General features: G+C 40.5%; 1 pseudogene; it reads left to right on the top strand.

The window, feature by feature from the left end:
• Positions 1–1,088: 1,088 nt before the first annotated feature.
• LOC119279904 lies at positions 1,089–7,103 on the top strand (annotated as a pseudogene).
• Positions 7,104–9,232: the final 2,129 nt, after the last annotated feature.

The following is a 9,232-nucleotide window of genomic DNA, read 5'->3' as shown; positions in this document are numbered from 1 at the left end:
TTGAATTTAAGTGTACCCGGCTTCTTCATTGTGTGGTTAGGATGATTTGCAACATTCATTCACATGCCTGTTTCAGCACAGCAGCCCTATGTTTACCATTAATTCTCTGCGAACATCTTGTGGTTATGCTGCCAATCGCGTGGAAGAGAGCCAATAGCTAGCTGCCGGTCATCACGGATGGTGAAACCACAATTTTGAGTTCATGGGAGGAAGATATATGCTAGCTACATTGGTGTGTTCCATAAAATCTCATTCATTCTTCTAAGCGTGTAGATCTCAACATATAACCATCCTCATTCTCAGCTCATTCCATATATAAGCCCGTAGACTAAAAATGCAGTTATGTTTTTGCTAAATTTGTACGCTTTCAATAAAGCAATTTTTGGCCAAGGGGTAATTAGCAAAACTGAACTGATTTTGACTGTATGCATGAAAGAGGGAGATATATGTTTGCTGCGTTTCATAAATATGTTGAAGTTGTGTGCATCAATCAATGTAGAGGCTGGGGTTATCCTCCTTTTAGAAAAATAAAACTTGTTAAAAAATTATAAGTATTTTACAATATTTGTCCATTGAGAAAATACAAACCATAGCTATTGAAGTTTCTCATATAGATCAAAGTTTTTCTACTTGCAAAATAGAAGAGTGACCACCCTCTGACTATCTATGTAAAAGGAGTACTATAAGTCTATAATGCGGGATTCGTGACGTAGCTTTACCACACAACCATCACTCATCCCTTCTTCCTCCGTGCCTCTCCCATCCTAGTTGTTGTCGTCACCTCCCTCTCTCCCTTCTTTCTCATCGCTTCCTCAGACCATATTTCATTGCTCTTGGTGAGGCGGGCTGTTGACGCGAAGCAGTCAAACCATCCCCTGCCCGGTTTTACACATCCGATACCACTGAGCCCTCCCCTTCGCCATTTTTTCTTCTCCCTTCTTCCTCAGACTCTGTTCGTTCTCCTCCACTAACGCACACAGCCATGCGTCAGATTTTCCGATTATGTATTTCATGGTTATGTGAGTAGTTGTGGAAGCTGGGTCTGGTGGACTCTGATTAATGTGCTTGTTCTTGTTTCAAGGCTACTGTGATAATTCATCGAGAATGGATCGCCAAACTAGTGCCCGAGTGGACCTGGAGAGCATGCTGTTGGATGAAACCAAAGAACCAAAGGCTTTGCAATTACCACTTTTACAAGACATTACAAAGAGTTTCTCTGCTGACCATGAAATTGGACGTGGCGGATTTGCGGTGGTTTATAAGGTAAGGAAATTCTAAACTGGCCTGGTCTTACTTGCCTTAGTCACAGTTAATCTAAGTGGCAAGGCATGCTTGCACTACAGGGGGTCCTTGACAATGGCATGGTTGCTGTGAAGAAGCTGTCCAACACGTATTTGTACGAGAATAAATTCCAGACGGAGATTCAATGTCTGATGAAGGTGAAGCACAGAAATGTTGTACGCTTTTTAGGATATTGTTGCGACACACAAGGGCAAGTAGCCATGCATGAAGGCAATTTTGTCATGGCTGACATACAAGAAAGAATACTCTGCTTTGAGTTTCTACCCAAGGGGGATCTTTGTAACTATATCTCCGGTAGGACCTTGATTTTCCTTACTTAAGTTTATTTGGTTCATGAACACTCAAACATGTCATGTCATGTACTAACTACAGTTCGAATATCAAGGACTTCATTCCAGATACTAACCACCTTTCTTCTGTGCGATTTATGTAGTTGCGTCCAGTGGACTTGAGTGGAGAGATCGCTACAAAATAATAAAAGGAATCTGTGAAGGATTGAATTACCTTCACAGAAATGGTATTGTTCACCTTGATCTTAAACCAGCAAATATCCTCATGGATGCTAAAATGGTGCCGAAAATTGGTGACTTTGGCCTATCAAGGTGCTTTCAGGAAGACCAAACCCGCACTATTGCTACAACAATTGCTGGAACCCTGTAAGCTAGCTAAGCTATTTGAAAACTCGGCCCTTCTTGCTAGCAATGATTTATATGCACTATGTCTGCACATTAATTGATCATTTTGCTCCTTTTCATGAAGTGGATATCTAGCACCAGAATTCAGCGACCGCGTAATTACACATAAATATGACTTGTACAGTCTTGGAGTAATAATCACGGAGATACTGACCGGAGAAAAAGGTTATAGTGATGTTGAGGAAGTAAGGACAACGGGCAATCCCCGGATAAAAGCTTTATTTTATATAATTGCATGTGCTTTTATTGTGACTAATGCAATTTTTAAGGATATATTTTGTACTATTTAGACACTAAGCTACATTGCTTGATCAACTCCAACTATGAAACCTTCTACGCCATGACGCTAACTTCTAGATTCAGTGCAAATAACCCTCTAAAAATGGTTCCTTTTTATAGAAATGACTTGGCAAACCACAGGCTCCTTCCGCATCTCAGCCATGGACACAAACCAGGGGCTCCTTCCGCATCTCAGCCATGGACATACACTTTTGAAAAGGGGTAAATTCACCCAAGTTCTAAACAAGAACGCTGTAGAAAACTAATTAGCATTAGTGTAGCTTGGGTTAGATTGGATAATTGACATAAATTGTACGGACATATAGGCCAAGTTCGGAAGTCAACCCACCCCCTACCTCCAACTGAACAAAAAATAATAATACTAGGATATTTTGTTCTTTCATTATGGACGATGGGAGAAACAAAATGAAGGTATGAGAGTTTTATCAAGTCTTGTGATGAGATACTTTAACATGTGAGCTACAAAAAAGGATAAATCAGTGGATTTTAATAGTGAACAGTACATGTTCGTGACGAGATACTTTAACATGTGGGCGACAGACGAAAAAACAAATTTGTAGGTTTTTAGCCTCCATGAATTTGTTTTTTTAGCTCATACGTTACAGGGTTTCATGATGAAACTTTACACACATGTAGAATACATCCCTATGTATATGTGGAATTGTTTTGAGAATTTGTTGAAACTTGAAACTTTAAAATTTGACTTCCAAATTTATCAAAAAAAGGTGGCTCCATGGAGCCTGAGCTCCAAAACACTCTACTCACATAATGTAATAAACCTACTCAGTTTTTAATCTTATAAACAATGTTGTCTTTTAAATATTAACTCTAGGTCAGGCCTTAATTGGTTACACCTCGTAATGACGATGCATGTGCTGTCTCTCTGTCGAAGGCGGTGCTTAGAATTCTTTTGACCTCTCTTGATGAAAATCCTGATCTGACCTTTAGTGGATGGATGACAACGACGATGTTTGGCACGCTGTTCCATTGTTGAAGGCCTTGCTTTGGATGACCTCTCTTGATGCCTGGTGTTGTTCAAAAAATAGGAGGTTGGAGTTGAGAATTATTGTTGCAGGGCCGCATGACAGGAAACCATCATGTTTTCTTTCTCTGTTCTCTCTTTATGTTCTTTTTTTAATGTGTGCATCCTCAACATCCCTTTGATGTAGTGTTGTTGCCGAGGTCAGGTGTCCTATGCATTATGTTGATGCACTAATAAAAATTTCTTTATAAAATAAATGCTAATTCATAATTGCAAATTTACAGGTACTTGAAAGTTGGAGCAATAGGTTGGAGAAATCACAGAGACAACAAGTAAGAGTATGCACTGAGATAGCATTACAGTGCACTGAGCGCAATCCTAAGAGAAGGCCAACTAGTACACAATATGTAATTGATCGGCTTACTGAAACAGAAAGCGCGGGAACAATGGTATGTTTAAATTTTGAGCTTCTGTGTTTTCCCTTTACTTTTGTTGTTGGTTGCTCGTAGCTTTCGGATGAGGTCAATTTAGTTATGAAAACGAAAAATATTTACCTTGTTATAGAATTCCTTGACCAAATTTGATACATCCATATGGAGTATCCACCAAGAAGTTGACTATAAAAATTCGTTTGACAACATGAGTTGTTGTTCCGCAGGAGCTACTTGACGTCTACCTTGTCGAGCTTCGCTTCCCTGTCGAACCCAACACAGATGAACACGCAGTATTCAGGCTTGTGATTAAGAGCATCAAGCCTTGGCGTTGCTTCGCAAGTCTCCCACTATATGGCATTGTGCCTCCCAAGTCCTCTACTTACACTCTCGTTGTTACAGCGCAACAGCAAGAGAGGCTACCAGAAGAAATGGAGTACGATCTAATCCTGCAGAGCAATCTGTCAGGGGATAAAAGCATCCCTACTTTGAGAGACCAATCTAAGTATGATAAGTTTTTCGACGAAGCTAAAGTGTCAGGGAATGCAGTGCGTGAGGTGATGCTGAAAACTGTTTTTGCTTCACAAGGACAGACAACATCAGAGGTCAGTCATTTTCTAATCAATATTTACCATTCGGAAAAGATGTAATGTCCGTCTCTGCACATGGTCTTTTTGTTATCTTCCATTTCATGCATTTTCTTTACTGATCGTATTAATTGGAACTACGTACGATGTAGCAGACAATCTCAAGAAGACTAAAGGTACGGAGTTCTCTTTTCGGCTGCATACATCTCCAATTTTGAACTTGTTTTTTCTTTCTAATGTTGACCCTGTCTTCTGTTGGATCAGGATCAATGGATAATATCCCTGAAGAATACTCATGGCATGCTGTGCTCCCTTGATGCACAGCCCACCGAGCCATGGTGAGTGAATAGCATATATAATCTGGGCACCAGAATATTAATTCCCTCCGTTCAAATGAATGTGCATTATGATAAATATATTATTGTCACACAGCATTGTAACAAGTCATCAGCATGGAGATGTTTGCGTATGGAACTATGACCCGCAGGCAAGTTAATGCATTTTATCTTCTATATTAAATACTACCATGTACTTGCAGTAGTATCACACATATTATTTTTGCCGATTGCTGAAGTTTGTTGTCATCGAAGAAGGGTGATGTTTTTCCTTTTGGTGATACCGGATGCTACGGCTGTAACGATATATTTTTCCATGATGGTTTTCCGATTACCGTTGTCAAATGCATATCGCATAAAAGCTCAATTTGTATTAGCAAATGAAAACTTGGTCTGCATTCAACTGACGCTGTCATTTGTATTTATCGGCAGAGACGGACGGATTCATTTAATGTGTCAAAGGAGTCAATCATGCCCTCTTACTCATTGTCGAATAAAGGCATGCCTATATTTCTGGAAGTTCCCTAATTTCCATCATCATATACTGCATGCTAATACGACGATCACTCTTCTCAATACAGTTCATTCTGTTAAGGTTATCTCAAGAAAGAAATGGTTTGTGGCTGGGACATCTGATGGTGTGATCCATGTGTACAATTACGACAACAAAATACAAAAACTCAGGAGTTTCAGAGCCGCCAGTGATTGCTTCATCACATCAATGGCCGTCCATCCAACCCGCCCATATGTATTGTCATCGGCTCATTGTGATATGAAGCTCTGGGACTGGGACAACGGCTGGGAGTGCACACAATCATTCATGCAAGAACACTCCGATACTATACAGCAAGTCGCATTTAACCCAGTGGACTCCAATATGTTTGCAAGTGCTTCAGATGATCAAACAGTAAAGGTATATATGGGTTTCTCCTTTTTGCCAACCGATCAGTTTGGCTACAATAGCTTAGTTGTTGGAATGTGCACCGTATGATAGAGGGACTTGGAGAATAATAATTCAAAAACTTTTAATTGCAATTCGTATACTTGATGTTCAGGTTTGGAGCGTCGATTCTCCCGAATCAAAGTATACTTTGTCTGGGCATCAGGACAAAGTGAACTGTCTCGATTTCTTCAAATCTAATGATCGACAATATTTGATTACTGGCTCTGACGACCACACCGCTAAGGTATGCCATTATCATTGACAAATACAATGATATCGTACAAGCGTAACGTTGCTAATAATAGTGCATGCGCTTTTGTTGTCTAACAGATATGGGACATGGAGGAAAAGGCTTGTGTTCATACGATGCAAGCTTTCATATCTCCGGTAATTTCTGTCATGGCCTTTCCCGATAGCTCATATCTAATTACAGGTTCAAGAGATGGCTCTCTTCATTTCTGGAGCTCCGCTGAATTCAGGTATCATATTGGCTAGGCCTTTTTGAATTTAATCCTGAAAATGTGTCAATTAACATCCTCATAACTTAATATAGGTGCCTAGTTTGCACATATTAACTTTTTTCATCCGACTTTCGGGTCAGGTTCCACTGTCAAATAATACAGCATCCAAGAAACAAAAACAGGTTCAAACGTGCTTTTGCCATTTAACGCTTACACAACCCAAACCACACAAAACAAAAGAAATTTACCCTTATGAACCATATGTTTACTTTGCTCTCACCTCTGCTCCTTACTGATGTTTTTGGTTTTCTTTTTTGCAAGTGATTTCTGCATGGTTCCTAGGCTGGAGAGAATCGTTAACTTTGGCTCTGGTGGAGCTATTTGGGGTCTCGGACGTTTCATGGGGTCAAGAAGGTAACCCATTTCATGTTATTTGTTTATTTTGTTGACGGTCAACTGTTAGATCTCTGTCACATAGTAAAACACAATAGACTTTTGGCACGAAGGCAAAAAAAAAAAAAGAGTGAATTTGTAGACTAATCCACTGGCTAAGTTCATATGAGATTTGACCAGGGCTTAAGAAAATTCTGATCGACTAAGGATTCGCGGTGTTGAGTGTTGACCTCTGCATCATATATACTTACACACTGCATTTTTGTAGGATGTGCCACGCCTTTTAACATCATTAGCATTTCTTGTGATGAAAAACGCATAATACTTTTAGGATTGTGATCGGACAAGAGTACACAGTGTCAATCATAGCCATTGACAATGAAGAAGAACCATTTGCTAGCGAGGACGGCAATGAAAACTCCATATGAGCGGCGCAACAGGAAAATGGACAACCTTCATGTGAACTGAGGTCAATCAACGACTTCTTAGCGGATGCACGCTTATGCGGTGAACTCTGGTTTCTGTATTTGATTTGGCACTGGATTTTAGTATTTGGCACAAATCCGAGGTTACATTTTGGTGAACCATATGTTGATGTGCAGTTGGATTTACTCAGGGATAATTTTGCTTTCTGTTCAGGAGAGGTGCTGACTCTGCCCACTGTCCGATAAAAGAGCACATTTAAGATGTTTCCACCTGTTTATTATGTTCAGTTTTCTGTTCAGTTTCATACCAGGTTCAGTTCAACAGGCACAAGAGACTTCAGCTAATTTGTAAATCCATCCTGACAAATCCCGTGCTATGCATTATCTAGGAACAATGGATATATAATATAGGTTCAGCTAATCAGTAAAGCGATACATAAAGTTCATACGGGAAAAGCATCCATACCTGGCCGCTATGCTCTCAAATTTGCATCCAGTTCAACCTGAACTTTAGCCACATTCTGAACACGACGACCGTGTGGCTCGTGGTCGTGGACGCGTCGTCGTCCACCAGGAGGGCGCCCCGCGCGCAGCTGTTGTAGGGGGTTGCCACACGCGTCGCATAGTTCAGGGAGTGGAGCCGTGGAGGTGGCGGGGGCCGCCGCCGGCAGCAGATGACGGCAGAAGCGGCCAGGAGCAGGGGCGCGCTGCCGGAGGAAGATGATGGCGGCCGCGGCCGGGAGAAGGGGCGCACAGCCGGCAACAGATGATGGCGGGCTGGCGGCTGCGGACGGGAGCAGGGGCAGATTTGTTGAGGCGGGAGGTGCGGTGGCTGCTGGGAGGCTGGGGGAGAAGAGGGCGAACTAGCGAAGTGATGATATTCGGCCTTATGGCCCGCTCGGCCTGGCAAGGCTGTGGGCCGGTCTGCGTTGCGTTTCGGTCTTCTTGGCCGTTTTGGTCTAAAATTTTGAATTTAAGGGAAAATAAATAAGAAAAAAGTACATAAAATAAAAAAATATTTTTTAAACCAAATAAAAAAGAATAAAAGTGTCTTGTTGTGACCATTCATAAGGCCTGGCTTCAAGGATTCAGTCGTGTTCCATGGTGTGCCGAAAGCCAACCCGATCCTTTTATTCGCCTGTCGTGCCTGGCACGTGCCTGACCCGCAAGACATGGCCCATATGACCAGGTTTGGTTAGGGCAACTCCAAAGCGGTGGGAGCTGGGAGGTTGGGAGGGCCACTCCTATTTGGCACGTAGGTCGCCAAATAACAAGTTGGTGTGTAACCCCTTAGAGCTTCCGCTGCTTTTTAGACCGGCCCATTTAGGGATTTCTCCCCCATGTTTTTTTCCTGATTTTTATTTTATTTCTGGTTTTTCTTTCAATGTCCTTTTTTGTTTTTCGTTTTCATTTAGTTTGTTACTTTTTCTTTAATGTTCTGTTTTTATATTATTTTTCTTTTTTTCTCTATATTTTTTCTTTTCTTTTCTTTTTTCGGCCATCTTTCAAATTTTTGAACAAATTTTCTCAAATTGTGGACATTTTTCAACTTGCCAAACAATTTGATACAAATTAACGAATATTTGTTACAAATTCGTAAAGATTTTGCGAAAAAGTGAATATCTTTTCTAAATCATGAACATATTTGAAATTGTGAACATTTTTCGAATCATGAACATTTTATGAAATTGTGAACATTTAAAAAAATCATGAACATTGTTTGCAAATTCGTGAACATTTTTTACAAATTCGTGAATATTTTTTAAAATCATGAATATTTTTCAAATTCACGAACATTATAGAAATTATGTACATTTTCTAGAAAACGTGTACATTTTTTTAAATTCTCGAACAAATTTTGAAATTCAAGAACATTGCCATTGATCAATAAAGGCTGGCTATCTTTTGCCCCAAAAAAGGGAAAAAAAAGAGGGAAAGATACAAATTAAGAAAAATAGAATATGTGTTTCTGAATCGTTTGTTCGATGCCCAAAAATATAAGCATCCATAATCCTAGTCCCAAACGAACAGAATCAAATATTTGTGGACAAACGTCGGACGTGGGCTGACCATCAAATCGTAGGCACCAATCATCCGTTGCTGGATGTCCAAAAACACTGGATGTTTAACCAGTTTTTACATCCATCGATCCCAATATCTCCCAGTCCAACTGTCCATGCCAAAGGCCTTAATTTTATAGCTCTTATATGCAAACGCTGGTTTCGAAAAAATTTACAGCTCTTATCTGTCTCTACAGCCTGAATGAAATGTTATCTACTCGCCTATTCAGGGCATTTTGCATGCAACGTTTTTTGCCGTCGGATCCTTGCTGGGAGCCGGCTGGGCAGTCCATTGGGCTAGCAAACTGGGTGTTTTCC

This window comes from Triticum dicoccoides, chromosome 3B (genome assembly GCF_002162155.2).
Source record: "Triticum dicoccoides isolate Atlit2015 ecotype Zavitan chromosome 3B, WEW_v2.0, whole genome shotgun sequence".
In the NCBI taxonomy this organism is placed as follows: Eukaryota; Viridiplantae; Streptophyta; class Magnoliopsida; order Poales; family Poaceae; genus Triticum; species Triticum dicoccoides.
The sequence above is the reverse complement of the archived record's forward strand: the minus strand, read 5'-3'. Positions and strand labels throughout refer to the sequence as shown.